The following is a 19,299-nucleotide window of genomic DNA, read 5'->3' as shown; positions in this document are numbered from 1 at the left end:
ATTTTCGTCATCAGAAATATGATAAAAATGAAAAAAAAAAAATCAAAGAAGCTAACATCGGCTATGCCGAAGTTTGTATACCCTTGCAGTCCTTGGTAATAATAATTTTACATGTTCAAAATTTGTTTTTTGCAACTCAATTCATCAATATACAAAAAAAACAATTTTACTCTCATATTATCACATATGTAAATTTCATAGCATACTCGATTTTTTGAAAATGTTTCTTCTAGTTCTTCTAGAGCTACATATATGATATAGTGGTCCGATCCTTATGGTTTTCATACTTTATTTTTGCCGGGTAATAAAAACCCCCGAAAAATTTCAGCCCGATAGCTCTTAAGACGGCTGAGTAAAACGCGTACGCACAGACGGACATGGCTATATCAACTCAGCTTCTCATGCTGATCAAGAATATATATACTTTATGGGGTCGGAAACGTCTTCTTCTGTGCGTTACAAACATCTGATCAATTTTATAATACCCTCTGCAAGGGTATAAAAACTTAGATAAAACTAACTAACTTTTGGACAGAATTTAAATATTATTGTGAGTAAACTAATTATAGTTATTAAAGTGGGCTGATTGAGGGGATTAAGGGATTTGAAGTACACATGGCCTTATTAAAAGTGTCTTCAAAACTTGCACTTCTACTGTTTTTTTCTGACGTGGTGGAGCATATCGGACTTGTAGTATTTTTCCTCGACTCAGCTCCTTCTTCACCAAACCAACCAACTGACATGACAAACTGATTAAAATGGTCCGCAGCTTCATATTGTCAATGCCAGTGATCATAGAGAACGTTGAAAATATAAGTATGCAACAATGTGCTTTGATGCTTGAACTATTAATCGGCATTAAACTTTATCGATTGAACTTTTAAAAATTCACTTAAGTGTTCAAAAAACGTTTCTAAAACTGCACCCATAATATTCTTAAATGCAACTTAATTCACCAATGCACAGACACAACTTTCCAAATATCATTTCTTCTTCCCCATGACCTTTCGCATGCATACATATCCAGTTCATGTAGCGTTGCGTCTGTGTGTGTATACGTGTGCTCTGCTGATTTGAGCAATGACATAGTAGGCTGGCAGAGTTTTGGCAGAGCCTGTTTATATTCACGGTACTTGTGTTCTATTTATCCGATCTGATAAAGATTTCGGGATTTAATGTTTATAAAAAATAAAAACTATTATAATAGTAAATTTCATACTAAAACTAGATCACATATTCTTCATATACATATAGAATTAGATGTAAGTACTTCACATTTCGTGAATGTTCTTTGACTGGTGATGGTAATTTACAATATAACAACGGAAATCGAAGCTCATTTATAATGTATGTACTTTCAACTATTTCCACTATGGTGGGTGAAATTGCTAAAAAAAAAAAAAGTTTTTTAAGTAGGTTCGTTACTTGGCTAATATAGAATAGGCATGTTACTAAACAAAAATTGAACTTCTTTATTGTTTTAAACGACTAAATAACGTTTTTTATACCCTTGTAGAGGGTATTATAAAATTGGTCAGATGTTTGTAACGCACAGAAGGAGACGTTTCCGACCCCATTAAGTATGTATATTCTTGATCAGCATGAGAAGCTGAGTTGATATAGCCATGTCCGTCCGTTCGTCCGACCGTCGGCGCGTTGTCAGGAGCGGACCACTATATCCTATAGCTCCAGAACAAACATTTTCATAAAAATTGACGTATCCCCATGAAATTTACTACGATGATAGTATTGGATATAAAAACTCAGATTCCAAAATTTGATCGGATAAATAGAACACAAGTTACAGTCAATATATGTAAATCGGTTCAATCGCTGCCGGCAGCGCTGCTTGCTGTCTACTACGTCATACGTAATCAACAAAGCATCTGCATACACACGCAGATGCAACGCTACATAAACTGTATTTGTATGCGTGCGTTGCTTTGCTTAGGGAATGATGGAAGAAGAAGAAAATTAATTAAGTTTTGTTTGTGTATTGATGAATTGAGTTGCAGAAAATAAATTTGGAACATGTCAAAATATTATTCCAAGGACCGCAAAGGTAAATGAATAGTTTTTTTTGATATTTAAACGTAAAAAACCTAATTATAGTTATTTTGAATGCATTGTTATTTTTTACGTATGATGCAAAAATAACTTCGTCCTCAATAACTTCGTTGTTATTTGAAGTATTGCCATGAAAAAATATTGGTGAGTTTAAGACACATATAAACGACGCTGCCAAAGTTGATCAAGATCGGGTGACTATATCATATAGCTACCATAGGAACAATCGGTCGAAAACAGTGACAGTAACTATTATTGACTTTGATGAATTTGATTAAGATCGGATCGTTTTAATTTATAGCTCTCATAGGAACAATCGGTGCTAAACAATGACTTTGATTAATAATTCGTTATTTTCTATGGTAAGATTGTAGGCCTTTCTTTGACGGCTATAAGTAAGGAAAGAATAACAAAATAAGTTTGCAAGGGTATTCAAACTTCGGCGCGGTCGAAGGGGCTAGGCTAGGGAAAAACTTATGGGATACTGCTTGATAACAACATTGTTATATTTGTGTTTATTCTTTGATTTTTGTAACTCTTTATCTTCAAAATCTTTGACCCTTACTTCGATAGATAATTTGAGCCTTCTATATCGCGAAAGTTTAAAGCGAACCTAGTAACTTCAGAAAAACTGCTTGGATTACGAACGCTACTTGTATTATATACGATCCCTTCTAGCTTCGCACACTAACATCTTCGCGCTCTTCGTCGTTTTCCTTTCCATCTTCGTGTTAGGACTTCCACGTTATTTTCAGTTTGAAAATCGGAATCATTAGGTTTGTGTTTTTCAGATCATTTGAATTGTGCGGCAAGCGAATGTCTGATATATTTGCAGCTGTTCATTACTGTTTACATTGTAAACTCATAAATAAAAACAAAAACATAAAAATTGGCAACAATGAATAACTATTTCCAAAAAGTTACCAAAAGAAGTCTGTTAAGTTTTTTTTATATTTTTATTTTTTAAATTTTTAGCTAAATAATAACATTTTTGAAACAAAAAAATCAGTTTTGAGCGTTTTTGAGCATTCCATGTATTGACAATTTCTTCACGAAAATTTCCTTTTTTCGTTTTCGTATAGCTCCAAAATATTGCAACGGCTCAATGAAGATGGAATGCCAGATTTTTCGCTAATTATTCACCTATGTATATCCCCACCAAGTTTAGTTAAAATTCTTCACACGGTTTTCGATAAAATTGCATTTTTTGAACCACCATGATTTTCCCCATACAAAATGTGTCAAAAATTACGTCGACCTTATCGGCCTTATCGCAAAAACTTGACTATATGATAACGGCTCAATAAAGATTGAATGCCAGAATTTAGGGATGACTGTCTGCAATATGTCCAGAATATTTCAGCAAAATTCCTCGTAACGTTTTCGAGAAAAATGTATAAATCTGAGGGTACCTTCAGGAAACAATGATTTTTTAAGCAAGTGCAATTCGAAAATGCAATTCTTCCTCCTTTAATTCGACCCTTACAAAATGAGTGAAAAATGGGCTAACTTTGTTGGGTAAAAACTCGACTATATAGTAACGGCTCAATGAAGATTGAATGCCAGAATTTAGGGATGACTTTTTGGAATATGTTCAGAGAGTTTCAGCAAAATTCGAGAAAAATGCATAAATGTGGGGGTACCTTCAGCGGGAAAATATGTTTCCAACATTTCGCCGCCAAAGCATTGCTGAGATAGGGCGATCAGGCAAATACAGGTTCGCTTAAATAGGGGGTTTGGTATAGTGGTACGACTGCACCAATAAATTGTGATTTTACTTAATAAGAATTTTTGAGAAACAAGATTCAAGATATAATCTAAATAAGTGCAATTGCAAGCAAATTTGCTGCAAACAAATAATATCAATGTATGACCATTTGTATTCAAATAAAATCTTTTAAATTTAATGGCCAAAAGCAAGAGATTATGAGACTGGTTCACTGTTAATATCATGGCAAAATATTTGGACAACTTTCAACATAACTTTCAAAAAATTGCAATTCGACTCAACAAGTTCGATAACCACTCAAAATATCGATGGCCAAAGTATCGATAATATAGCTTCCGATAAATTGCAAGCATGGAGTGTGGCAGCTCTAAAAACATTCAATCGACGATCACCAGGCCTGAGATGAAGTATATACATATTTAAAAACTGTGTAAGTATTTTTTTTTTTTTTGTGAATTTTACTTAGAAATAATAATTAATTTGTATTTTTATTTATTTTCAGACAGTCAACATCACCCCAGATGGTGGCCAGGGCCAAAAGGCGCCCAAAAAAATTCTCAAAACACCCGAGGCGCGGTGTAGACAAACGGGGAAAGCCCAAGCGTGTGGCCAAGGCCAAACCTAAGACACCACAGCCACCGCCGCCAACAACACCATTATCGCCAGAAATGGCAGCCCTGGAAGGGAAATTGAGAAATAATAAAATAAATTAATGGTAAATGTTTACTACTACTACTCGGGCCCAAAACGCGCTTAAACTACATAATTTTGGTATCAAACGAAAGAGAAAAATTGCACGAGCACGACCTCAGGTGCGCCTTGGCGATTTATTTCGTAGTTTTTGAGTAAATAAACAAAAGAAAATTAATTTTTTTATCGGGACTATAGCTAAAAGTAGCTTTTTCCGGCTAAAAAAAGCTGTTCAATTTTGAGATGGTGTTGCCAAATGCCGAATTTTGGACACTCGAATACGCGGGCTTTTTGAATATTTTGTTCCCACTATTCTCAACAAACGAAAAAATTGTTGAGTTTACAATATTTCTTGATTTTATAGAACAAATATAGTTTAGAATACAATATTCGGCTGCTAGAGCAGCCGAATATTCCTCGACTTTTGAGTTTAGATTAAAATATTTGGCTACCAGGGCAGTCAAACAGCGCGCCAAATAAAAAATAGCGTTTGACAACACTGAAATCTAGCTTTACCCGATTTTTCCACTTTTCAACACTGAAATCTCGAGTAGTAATAGTAAACATTTACCAAAAAAAGCTGTTCAATTTTGAGATGGTGTTGCCAAATGCCGAATTTTGGATACTCGAATACGCGGGCTTTTTGAATATTTTTTTCGCACTATTCTTAAGAAACGAAAATATTGTTGAGTTTACAATATTTCTTGATTTTATAGAACAAATATAGTTTAGAATACAATATTCGGCTGCCAGAGCAACCGAATATTCCTCGACTTTAGAGTTTAGATTAAAATAATTGGCTACGAGGGCGGTCAAACAGCGCGCCAAATAAAAAATAGCGTTTGACAACACTGAACTCTAGCTTTACCCGATTTTTCCACTTTTCAACACGGAAATCTCGAGTAGTAGTAGTAAACATTTACCCAAAATCTTACCCAGACTCTGATGAATGGTGAGGAGACCAATTCAAGTGTGGGAGGCCGTTCCCCTGTAGCCCTGATCATGCCCAAGCAATCGACTGTTAACGATGGTGACTCGACCTATGCCACGACAGAAATTCAATACATTCAAAAGCAAATACCCGATCTCCGTTTCATCTACTAGCGTTTCGCCAGCTTTGTACGTGACTCTACCAAGGAATTGTTCTCCCTTACGCTGAGCAGCATGGTGGCTACATCACCGGCCAAGCGGAATATTTACATATAGTAAAATTAAAACTCTTTGTAAGATTCTTATTAAATAAGCTTTCTCTTCATGGTTTTCAGTACCATGTCGCATCATATTTAAAATTTAACATTTACTTCAATGGAGACCTACTAAAACTACAATTCTGTTGTGCTCAAGTTCGAACCCCGATGAAGCAATACTGAAAGGTAGTTCCATACAAGTATGTATGTAATACATACCCTTTAGAACCGGTCGCCGCAAATTCCTCTGAAAGTTCGAGGCGATTTCTCAGATGTCGCCTCGGACCAGGGGACATGCCATACAAATTTGCATGACCTAGCGCCTCGGACATTCTATCGATTTTTGGGCGACATGTCGCCGGAATTTCCTCTGCAGACGAATAACAAAGTTGCTCGTGTGTTCAACGGAAATTTCGGCGACATGTCGACCCCAGCAAAATAGTGGTTGAATTTTCAATCGAAGTTGCGGCGACATGTCGACGCAGTGTCCCAGCGAAATTATAGCTCGGACTTACAATCGACGTTGCGGCGTCATTGTCGATGCAATATCTTCGCATTTTCCCAAAAATAAACATTCATTCATTTGATTTAGTTTTTTAACATGCATTAGTTTTTATTTAATAGCATATTTATTTTAATTTCTTTATTTCTATGAAATAACATAAGATGGTCCCGTCGGCAAGAGACGTACACTTAACGAATGCTTGCAATAAGTGCGAGTGAAAGGAATAGTATTCTGAGTGTCTATTGAGGGTGAGCGAGACTGTGATGTGAGTGAGCAAACGTGCACTGAAGTTAAGTGTATACTTCGGTAAGCTTCGGCTTCCGACGAGAGCACCTTATGTTATTTCATCATGAGTTGCACAGTGCAAGACGAATTGGTTGCGCTTTTGTAATGTTAGTCGCAATGGATTCCTCATCAGATGATGATTTAAAATAAAAACGACGGAAATAAAAAAGTACACCCTTTAAATTTGGGAAGAGAAGCATTTGGTGAATTTCATCATTTGTATGATGAGCTGCGCCACGATGAAAAGAAATTTGTGAAATATACTAGAATGACAATTAGCACATTTGATTATATTCTAATTAAAATTGAGCCACTTATGATTAAAAATTGGACTAATTTTAATAAAACGCCAATTATATGTACATTTGTGCTGAAAGGCTAATTGCGACGTTACGATTAAGCATGGACAGAAAAAACAAAAAACGGTAACTAGCATGCGATTCGTCTTCAAATTCAGTACAGCAGCGTTTGAAGCTGATTGCTTGCGTTTCGTCGTAAAGATATTTCATTTAATTAATTGATTTCATTATTTTTAAATTTGAGTGTCTGCCATTCCTGGCGATGGTGCTACAGGCTTGGCCTTGGCCTTAGCCACACTAAACGGCCCGCGCTTGGGCTTTCCTCTTATAGTACCCTTGGCTACACCGCGCCCCGGGTACTTAGAGTTTTTTTTGGGCGCCTTTGGCCCTGGCCACCATCTGGGGTGATGTTGACTGTCTGAAAATAAATAAAAATACAAATTAATTATTATTTCTAAGTAAAATTCACAAAAAAAAAAAAAAATACTTACACAGTTTTTAAATATATACTTCATCTCAGGCCTGGTGATCGTCGATTGAATGTTTTTAGAGCTGCCACACTCCATGCTTGCAATTTATCGGAAGCTATATTATCGATACTTTGGCCATCGATATTTTGAGTGGTTATCGAACTTGTTGAGTCGAATTGCAATTTTTTGAAAGTTATGTTGAAAGTTGTCCAAATATTTTGCCATGATATTAACAGTGAACCAGTCTCATAATCTCTTGCTTTTGGCCATTAAACTTAAAAGATTTTATTTGAATACAAATGGTCATACATTGATATTATTTGTTTGCAGCAAATTTGCTTGCAATTGCACTTATTTAGATTATATCTTGAATCTTGTTTCTCAAAAATTCTTATTAAGTAAAATCACAATTTATTGGTGCAGTCGTACCACTATACCAAACCCCCTATTTAAGCGAACCTGTATTTGCCTGATCGCCCTATCTCAGCAATGCTTTGGCGGCGAAATGTTGGAAACATATTTTCCCGCTGAAGGTACCCCCACATTTATGCATTTTTCTCGAATTTTGCTGAAACTCTCTGAACATATTCCAAAAAGTCATCCCTAAATTCTGGCATTCAATCTTCATTGAGCCGTTACTATATAGTCGAGTTTTTACCCAACAAAGTTAGCCCATTTTTCACTCATTTTGTAAGGGTCGAATTAAAGGAGGAAGAATTGCATTTTCGAATTGCACTTGCTTAAAAAATCATTGTTTCCTGAAGGTACCCTCAGATTTATACATTTTTCTCGAAAACGTTACGAGGAATTTTGCTGAAATATTCTGGACATATTGCAGACAGTCATCCCTAAATTCTGGCATTCAATCTTTATTGAGCCGTTATCATATAGTCAAGTTTTTGCGATAAGGCCGATAAGGTCGACGTAATTTTTGACACATTTTGTAAGGGCAAAATCATGGTTGGTTCAAAAAAATGCAATTTTCTCGAAAACCGTGAGAGAAATTTTAACTAAACTTGGTAGGGATATAGATAAATAATTTTGGAAAAATCTGGCATTCAATCTTCATTGAGCTGTTGCAATATTTTGGAGCTATACGAAAACGAAAAAAGGAAATTTTTGTGAAGAAATTGTCAATACATGGAATGCTCAAAAACGCTCAAAACTGAATAAAAACAAAAACAAAAATTTCATCTATTCTTAATAGTTTATTTCAAAAAAGTTAATAAATGGCTGAAAATGTAAAAAATTTTAATTACTTTCGAGAGTGTGCCCGTCCCCTCCTCAGTATATTATACCGATTTAATGTGACCAAGTTCGCTTATCGAGGCAATAATTCACTGAGGAACGAACGGGCTTATTTTTATACCCTTGCAGAGGGTATGGAAATTGTCAGGATCGGACCACTATATCATATAGCTCCAGAACAAACATTTTCATAAAAATTGGAGTATCCCCATGAACTTACTACGATGATAGTATTGGATATAACAACTCAGATTCCAAAATTTCAATCCGATCGGATAAATAGTAGACAAGTTACAGTCAATATAAATCGGTTCAATCGCTGACGTATTCGTCATCATCAAATCAACAAAGCAACGCTACATGAACTGTATGTGTATACGTGCGTTGCTTTGCTTAGGGAATGAGGAAAGAAGAAGAACAAAGTGTAGTAAAAAGAGCCAAATTGTTTTGTTTGTATATTGATGAATTGAGTTGCAGGGAAAGAAATTTAAAAAAGTAAAAATATTATTGCCAAGGACTGCAAGGGTATATAAACTTCGGCGTAGCCGATGTTAGCTTCTTTGATATTTTTTAAATTCTTAGTGTTTACAAATTCATAATTATTAAAAACAGGTCTAAACGACCAAAAGAAAAATTTTTTTTATTAACATAGGTTCTCAGCGTAAAAATAGTAGATAATAGGGAAAACTATAGGAATACTATTGCAAAATATGTTTGTGTTTCGTCAGATCATTTGAATTGTGCGGCAAGCGAATGTCTGATAGATTTGCAGCTGAATAATGTAAACTCATAGCCATTTAACTCGCGCACTCGTTTCCTATTGATCCTATCTTCTTCTTTTTAAAAAATAAACTTGTGCAACACATGATGAAAAAAACATCAGATGGTCTCGCCGGAAGCCGAAACATCTCACTAATACTCTGAAAGTCATTTAACTGTGCCATTTTACGTTTCGCTTTACTTCGTTTATGTTGTGTGTGTATGTGCAACCGATGCAGTAAACTCTTTTTATACCCTTGAAAGAAGTGTGCAACGCATAGATGGAAGCATCTCCGACCATATAAAGTATGTATATTTTGGATCAGCAAATCGAGACGAGTTTAAATATCCATGTCCGGATTAGCGCAAACTCCTCCTAGACCGGTCGTTGCTTTTGACGCGATTGCTTTCAAATGACACATTTGTTAGTTTAATATATGTATCTGTTAATGACTGTTTTAATATATGTAGATCGGGTGACTATATCATACAGCTTCCATAGGATCGATAGGTCGAAAACAGTGACTTTGATCAATATTTTGGATTGTTGGCCATTCTTTCGCAAACATTAGCCTTTTTTTCCACGTTGACGGCTATAGGTAAGAAAAGAGAAAAAGCAAGGGTATACAAACATTGACGCGATCAAAGTTAGCCCCGGTCCTTTGGATTTGTTTCACTTTTCAAAAGTAAAAGAGCATAATGTATCAAAATGATGGACAAATATTATTATAAATGTATCTTATTTATTTATATTTCTCGAGTAGTTCTTGTTTGCGTTTCTTCAATAGTGATTGATCTACTTTCTTTCAGCAGCACTGCACTCGGGACCTGAAAACAAAAGAATTTCAACAAGTCAAATGATAAGCAGCGTTGGGATACGTTAGTAGTCATCAGTGTTGTGCAATTTTCAGATTTGTGACGTAATAACGCAAAACGCTTTTTGTATACTTTTTTTGAAAAAGCTTGCAATTCTTTAAAAATTTTAGACCTTGCCTGCTGTTGCTGACATTGCAACTGTGTGAGTGTGTGTGTCTAGTCCTTTGGGTAAATGTTTACTATTACTACTCGGGCCCAAAACGCGCTTAAACTACATAATTTTGGTATCAAACGAAAGAGAAAAATTGCACGAGCACGACCTCAGGTGCGCCTTGGCGATTTATTTCGTAGTTTTTGAGTAATTAACAAAAGAAAATTAATATCTTAAGCGGGACTATAGCTAAAAGTAGCTTTTTCCGGCTAAAAAAGCTGTTCAATTTTGAGATGGTGTTGCCAAATGCCGAATTTTGGATACTCAAATACGCGGGCTTTTTGAATCTTTTGTTCTCACTATTCTCAACAAACGAAAATATTGTTGAGTTTGCAATATTTCTTGATTTTATAGAACAAATATAGTTTAGAATACAATATTCGGCTGCTCTGGCAGCCGAATATTCCTCGACTTTTGAGTTTAGATTAAAATATTTGGCTACCAGGGCAGTCAAACAGCGCGCCAAATAAAAAATAGCGTTTGACAACACTGAAATCTAGCTTTACCCGATTTTTCCACTTTTCAACACTGAAATCTCGAGTAGTAATAGTAAACATTTACCTTTCTGGCACTTGTCCTTGTCCTTGAATTGATTAAGGTACCAGCTCAGAACATTGAAAAATCAAAAAAGCAGTTTCTTATTGACAGTCAAGACTGACTTTCTGTTGTTGTGTGGAATGGATTGGATTGAGCGCGGCAATTTGACAAACTGGCGACAGTTATTTGTCAGCTGTCGTGGTATGTGGCTGAGACGAATTGTGACGAAATAAGGGCTATGGGGAACTTGCTAAATTGGTCTAAATAAAGGTTTGAGTCTACACTTACTGCATATCTCTAAAAATCCCTTTATTTTACTCGCACCCTTAGGACTATTACTCTCACCCTTAGGACTGTTTACTCTCACCCTTAGGACTGTTTACTCGCACCCTTAGGACTATTACTCGCACCTTTAGAACTATTACTCTCACCCTTAGGAGAGTTCTGTTAAGACAGCTTTGAGCTGTAGGTGTGAAACTTGATTTCGCTGCGAGTTGTTAAGATTAAATTCGCTCCGTTTATTTGGCCTATAAATTCGCTTTGCTTCTTTAAGTAGGTAAATTCAAATTGGAATTTGTACACTTCATAATACAAAAAGATATCGCTCAGTTCGATTTATCCTTTAATGACTGTAAATTTTTATCAAGATCAGGCTTATTTGGCATAAAAGTCCCATATGAACAATCGATCGAGTGTCTTTTATCAAAATCTTGCTTCTTTTCACTCATTATCAAAAAATTAGTATTTGTCAGTTTAATTTAGTCATTTTTGTGCTTATGACCAAACAATCTAGTAACAGACGAGTCTGGAATAGTATACAATTTTTGCTATAGTTAGCCCGGTCATTTGGTTTTATAGTAGCTACTCTAGAAGGTCTATTCATTTCGCTCCAATTTCAGCAGAGAATAAAATTTCACGATGAATTTTAAATTAAGAACGTAACTAAAAAGCTCATCTAGAAGAAGTGTTCTTATTTCAATAAAAACATAAGTACCCAACAATTTGTTGTAAATAAACGTCTTTAAAAAGTCAGGCAAAATTAGTGGTGCTAATTGAAAAAAGTGTCAAATTTGTCCTATCGCTAGCCATACGATCCAGTCACCGGGTGCAGTGAGGGTGTACGAAGACCATGTGTTCATCCAGACATACGTTTTCGGCTATAGGAGATAGCCTCGTCGTGCCGATTAAAAATATGTATCCGCAATTGGAACTGTGGCTTTGTTTTTATTAACTAATGCTCATATTTTTTCATGGAGATCTTATTTAATATCATTTATAAGGAAGCCTCCGACACCGCCTTTTTCCCCTTTAGAGTGCATAGATTGGGTCCGTCCCAATAGCTCAAAAACTGACTGAGCAAAATGGTTTGCACTGCAAAATACCGACGGATTCTGAATATTGTCTGCACAGTTTTAAAAAACATTAACAAAAAGGAGAAGTTACATGTTGTATGTATTGAAAGGTTTTTAACATCTTTGGATATTATGATTTGTTCCTCTGCACGGAAAATAAAACTTTTAATTGGCAATTCATAAATTCTTAAAGTATTGATAGAACGACTAAACTTCGTTGGATATGTATAAGTCTGAAAGAAATACGTAACAAATAAGAATAAGTACATATATGTTTTGCATTAGCTGTGTTTATTTATCTGCGACTTAACACTATTTGAGCAGGCAAGGAACAGGCTTATAATCAGGGTAGTTGGATCAAATTATTGCAACATTTGAACTTATATTTGAGCGTATTTACCTAAATTTGACTGCATGCTGTAAGCATGTACATATGTATACACAGTTGGAAACAAGAGAAATTCATTGCCATTCATACACAATTATGTATGTATACGCGCACACAAAGGATTCGGCTTCCGTCGGTCAGAGAGTCGAAACAAAAAAGGGCGCAGCAAGTGCAGAAAATCCCAAGCACAAGCTGAATTGGATACACTCAAAAATATGCATATCAATAGGGTTGACGGGGCTCTCAGCACTGTTATCGCAATGCCCAGGAATAAAGATAATAGTTGTGCCCCAACTTTTAAGGATTCCGCAGGCGAAGGCAAAGGTTTGTGCACGAAACGAAGCAGCGACAATGTGGATTTGGCACATTTGTCCCACATCCAGGCCACGCAATCGAGATTTATCTGAAAAATTCTTATCACATGTCAATTTAGTTCCAGTTGACGGGCCTGAACCTGAAACAAGCCTGAGCACAAAGCCAAGCGGGATCAGCTGTTATTTTTCACAATGAATGCGGTGTTCGTTCGGCTCGAAAATTAATGACACAAAATGAAATGTGGAAAGTGATGCTGTCAACAACACTTGTTGGATTAAAGAAAGACGGAGCAGGCACAATGAGACCAAAAATCGAGCGCAGTTTACCGCAGAAAACAACACAAACTTAACTTATGACTCCCTCTCGTTTCTTGTTCCCTTTCCAGTATCACAAGTATCAGCATGGATCGAAGTTTATACGTTCTTAAATAAATAAGAATGTATTTGAATATGAATCATTTTGCTTATTATTTAAAGGCAAACTTACGCCCCTGCAAAACCCTATATAGATTGTGTAAAATCTGAAGCAGTGGGTAAAAACGTCAAATAATTGTTTAATCCATTCGAATACATTAAAGAAGTCTACATGATACGGTCCTTCTCTGCGTTGCAAACAGCTGATTAGTTTTATAATACCCATTTCTAGAGTATTACAAAGATTTTTAAGTCCCCGCGTCGGCTTGAAAGCGTATCTTCCTGCTTCATCGCATTTGGATTGTGTAGTCTGTGTATGCAGAAACATATCTCAATTATGAATTTATATTTGTGTTGTGCAATCAACTGGATTCGACATAAAACGGACTGTCCACACAAATTAGTGTTTCGCTGTCCACTAGTGGATGTCCGAGGCGAGTTGTCATTCGTGCCGCATCCAGTTCCAGATCTAAAAGCAACGAAAAACAAAAACAGTTTCAAGTACTCAATACATCTTCTGGAGATCACCTGTTTGCGCCCTGATTGCTTCTTTATGCGCCTTCAAGAATATAGGGTATAGCAAAGTCGGAATGAAAGAAATTAAAGTGAGGGTTATTAATTCAAACCTTTGGATCGTTGGTCTGCAGCATCGACACTTTCGTTGTTTTTATGAAAAGGCAATAAACGCGTTAGTTCTACTTGATTTGATCGGTGGGATACCTACCTAAAGAAAATAACGTTTTTTTGCGAATCGATGAATAAAAAGGAAAAAAATGAATTGAATTCTGGAATTCCGATCCAGAAAAGATCGCTGAAGTTCGTTTGAGAGTACAAAACCAATGTAAGTACTCACGTAGAAATGCTTTCGGTGACAACTGGTCTGGCAGGCTAGAAACAACTCTAAATCTAAGCCGAATTCGAATGCTTTTTAATTTTTTTTCCTTTTTCGCTCGTCTTCGGAACGTTGCCATGCTTAAACGCTAAATGGGGCGGTCGTTTGCAATATAAATCTGCCAGTACGTCTGCCATGTGATGGTGTGCTGATGACGAAGGGGACGTGTATAAGGGAGGGGGAATGCCAGTCACATTAAAATCGAACAAGCTGTAGCACTAGCTCAAGCACAGGCACAGGCACTGGCAGTGGCGCAATGTCTGGCTAAGGCTAGGGTTCAGAATTCACAAATTTACTTTGAGCTCCCCTTTTCCTTTTCCGGTCGACTGGCTAATTGCCCACTGAAGTGGCAGCACCGAGCTACAGCCGGGGAAGGAGCCCGCTGCTGGAGGATGATGATGCTAAGATGCCGATGACGACCATCCACCGCAGCCGCGAGTCCTGTAATTGTCGTCATTGCCATCGCCATCGCCATAGCCATTGCCACAGCCCTGTAGTCTGGGCGCATCGTATTGTTGTTTAAATGATTGCTATTGCTGGCTGTGTCCTTCATTATTACGTCGAAGGAACATAATGAAACAAAGTCGAAGCATTGTTCATTTCAGTCAAATTCAAACCAAAGCCCAATTTGCGCACCCGCACCAACTGGCTAGCTCCGTGGCAGTGGGCACGTGGATGTTAGATCTGATGTACACTTGGATGAAGAATCGGTATAGTCCGTGTGGGTGGGAAGTAGTTGAATTATAATGAAAGCGAATATTACCCCACAAAAGTATCCAGGCTGACTGTGGTCGGTGCCCTCTACCTACGCTTTTCTCGGCCTGACAAGAGATGAACATTTCTCCCGTGAATTCCCGAAATCATTTGTAGAGTCTGCAAAACACAAATCCAGCCCTCCTATATCATGCATCTTTAAATTTGATACTCTGAACCGAAAAGTGTCGAAGGGTATGAAGGGAGTTAATTCATCATATCTTTTTTGTCAATTTCAGGCATTATTTTCCAACAGGTACACAATTTCTACAACAGCATCATTTTGATGTTTTACAAAGGAACATATATGTTTGTGATTTTCAATTAGCTGGAATCGGAGAGACAATGAATTTGAATGAGCTACGAATTCTCGCATTAAATTGTGTCATAGGCAACTGTTTTTATAAAACAAATTCCTGGCAATCATTGCGTATATAGAGATGGGATTGAATGGCGTCTGCTAATTTAACTTTATCAAGGAAGTTACGCCTACTTTTCATATCGCAGTTGAAGTGACGCAAATGTGTGTGTGGCTTACCGACAAACACGCACGCGTGCACAGACACCACCAGACCTTCAAGAACCCCGAGTCCGAACACAGACAGACAAACCGACGGACAGGCGGACAGACAGACAGACATGTACTGAAACAGAAACAGGAACAGAATAGGGTGAGCCAGGATCAGCGCCGATTTTGATGATGATGATGATGATGGTGGGCTAGACGGGTCGGAACAAAGGATATAAAAAACGAAAGGCATGAGCAAGGGTCTGGCCTGGGCCCCGGCTGGGCTCTCTGATTTCGATTCTGTTGTGGCGTGGGTATCCCTTTGATTGTTTTTTGGGATTTTCATTATTTCATTTCAATGATTTTGAATTCATGAAAATTGCCGAGACATTTGTTATACAATAATTTAATTTTCTGCCCATCCTATAGAACGCCCAAGGTTTAGATTAAACAACCAACATACACATAATTATTATTGGGCCGGGTGTCTAAGCTTTGATACCCAGAAATAAAATGGCGATGATATTATCAAGTTATATCATTATAGTTATAATACATATGTATGTATGTGTGTATATGCCGACCTTGTTACATACATATGCGGACAGGGAGAATGCGATGCCAAGTTGTCTCTGCCAAATAGGACACACAAAAGATAATACCTTCATTTCTGCTACTAGATCGATTCGTCTATTAAAACGCACATTCCACGGCTTCCAGGTACTCATAAAACACGTCTCTTATCAGATTCTTATCAATAAATGATCGAGGGTCGCTTGAGTGATTCACCTTCGATTGCAGATGCATTGACTTCAGCTTGTCAACGGATCCCATCTACAGAATGTGATTGATTGCCACAATCATCAGAGGAGAACACTTGCTAGTCCGTTGAGACTGATGGTGGTAAGCAACGACCTGCATTTTTAATTACATAACGTAATATGTATATTTGTTTGATTGTAAATGTCATTCCATCTGTAAGTACATAGATGACATGACAGTACACAACAGAAAGAACACCATGGGGCGTAATAGTACATTAAAGTTGCCAAAATTATCATATCTAAAAGTCGAAGAAAAGTTTCCTAGATTTCGGAAACTATTAAAATTGGAGCCACCAAATCTACTTTACCGACTCGAATGAAAGAGGATTCAATATGTGACAAGCCTTCGAATGGACTAATATGTAATAGTTTTTGCTGGCGTGGGCATATGATTCTAATTCCATCGAAAGAAAGGACAATTCATTTTAGTCCGAAGCGTGCAAACGGTATAAGAAATCGGTATATAGCTAAATTCGTCCTTTCATTAGCATTTCGCAAAACCTACATTTCATTTGAATGTAGACATTGCACGTTTTTAAAATTCCATCCTACTCGATATCATAGAGATGAAAAAAAGTATGTTTTAATGGAACCTTTGTTTTTCGGAATCAAAGCAGCTGTGCCCACTTTGCTCCAATCCACCTGTTTACATATATCTTCATGAAAAATCGATGCGAGTTGTTGAATCTTTGGCATAATAAAATAAATATTATAAAATTAGTCAAGATATAGAAGCTTGTACTACTTGTTTAATGGCGAACCACATAGAGAAGCATTTCTGTGTACATTTACATACATACATACATCATAAATAATTCTATAGGAAAAGCCGATGTGAATGTACATACTTGTTATACTATATATATAGGTACATACATATGTCTATAATGCTTAACCTTTCACTTGAAGGGGCATAGGTTCTTTATTTTTCCTCTGGTGGACAGTTTATTAAGGGAAATTAGGCTACCGCTGCACTCAATTAAGTGGACACATTAAAGTGAGAGAATTCGTGTAATCCTTTATCTTGACGAACACCTATGTGGGTGTGTGTCTCTGTGTGGGTGTGTGTATACTTACATTTATGTGTGTATGGACTTAGCTTTGCTGACCACCTACTAATCCCCCTTTTACACGTGCCTGTCTGTGTTCGATGGGGCCAAGGCCAAGTGAAATGCGAATACCCAGCCGTCCATATAATTAATGACGTTTGTGTTTATATGCTCGAAAAGTATGTAAATGACATTTTGCTCCTGTCGGGTGCCGGGTTGCTGCTACATAATTGCTATGTTAATCAGTCAAATGACAAATTTCGAAAATAAATACAAATATGGCAGTTTACACAACAGCAATTTCAGAATATTGTTGAACATTGTGCTCATAATAGGGATTGGATTGGATGATGTATCAGAGAAGTGAGGTACCATATGAGTCTTTTCCTAAGTGTCATCATCCGTAAAAGTTTTAAGAGAGTTTCGCATTGCTCAGGGGATTACAAATCATGATGAGCTAGAAAAAATCTCTAAATTTAAAGGTTCTTTCGCAAACTTATTTTGAAACAGATGGTGTTTTTGAACGACATATATTTTTAAAGCTTTTTCAGATCTATTAATTTGTTGTATTTGTATGGATCTCTTCCAAGTAGAGGCAAAATTGTATATATCCGATAAAGAAAAGCATAATATGTTCACTGTGTACTTCTAAGAAACTGTTTCATCCCATACGACGAACTACCGAAGACTTCGATCAATGTTCTCCGCTTACTACAGGGCTTTTACCCTTGAGAGTCTTTAAAAAGCCCACAAAGAAAGTTCTTCAAAGAATGTTTGTATTTGTTAAAAGTTAAGAAAAACATTGACAATCAAGCAAACAAATTCAATAATGACTACCTTGTACCTACCTATTATACTTATGATAGTTATATCTTTTCACTTGATGTCAAAGTAAAGTGAAAATAATGATGTTTTTTTTTTTTCAAATTTTCACTCTTTCTGCAAAGTAAGCCAGAGTTTAAGGAGAAGTTTGTTCTTAGTTCAAATACGTTAGAATCGTAATGTTATCCCACCTCGAATCCAATAAAATTTGTTAATTAATAGTTAATCCTTTTTAACAAGCATTCGATTTATTTGACTTTCCATTGAATTTGACAAGTTTTGTAGTGTTGAAAGGCTAATTTAATCGCATTCTTCGATTAGTGCCTTCTTAAGGTCCTTAACAGTATCAAATTGGCGGTTATCCTTGTACACCTTGTATGGCAGTACTCCCCATAGATCTTCAATTGGGTTTAGGTCCTGAAAGATCGCAGGCGATTCTAAAACAGATTTTTTTTATCGTCAAAAAATTGTTTTGTTTTGATGAGTTGTTCTGCTGGAAAATCCAGTCATCTCCGGTTAGGTCTCCAACAAACTCAATGAGTATTGTGTATAACAATTCTATACATATTTCTGCATTGGTTTTCGTGGGTATTAAACATAGTGGAGACTATTTTGCACAACCATATGCTGCATATATTATCAAGGATCTTCGACCGTTGTTGCCCTTCTGGCATGTTTTGCATAGTTGCCTTATATCCTGCCAATACTTTTGGAAACGGTCTGGCTCGTCTAAGTTAAACCTTTTTTCGTCGAAACAAACTATATTTTTTAATTCTTCTAGCTAAAATTTATATTTTTCGTTTCAAAACCGTGGGCATAGCCCCACGCAAAGCATATTTTACCGTGTTGTTCTCCTGTAAAATCTGTTTTACTTTTCTAGAGAACATATTTAGTTGTAGGTAACCTGTGATTTCACTACATTACATGCAAAGGCAGAAGGAAGCTTTTCGGACCCCATAAAGTATATATATTCTGGATCAGCGGCTGAGTCGATCTAGCTTTGTCCGTCCGTTCGTCTGTCCGTATGAACACGAACGATTATCTCCTGTAATTTTCTACCTTATGCATTCAGACTTCGCATACTTAAATTGATATTAATATCCAAAAACCTATGAAGTTTAATAGAAATCGGTCTTAAAATATCCAAGTTATGTTTTTGTGCATGGTATACCTAACTCGA

The sequence above is a fragment of the Drosophila tropicalis genome, unplaced genomic scaffold (assembly GCF_018151085.1).
Source record: "Drosophila tropicalis isolate 14030-0801.00 unplaced genomic scaffold, ASM1815108v1 contig_859, whole genome shotgun sequence".
Taxonomy (NCBI): domain Eukaryota; kingdom Metazoa; phylum Arthropoda; class Insecta; order Diptera; family Drosophilidae; genus Drosophila; species Drosophila tropicalis.
The sequence above is the reverse complement of the archived record's forward strand: the minus strand, read 5'-3'. Positions refer to the sequence as shown.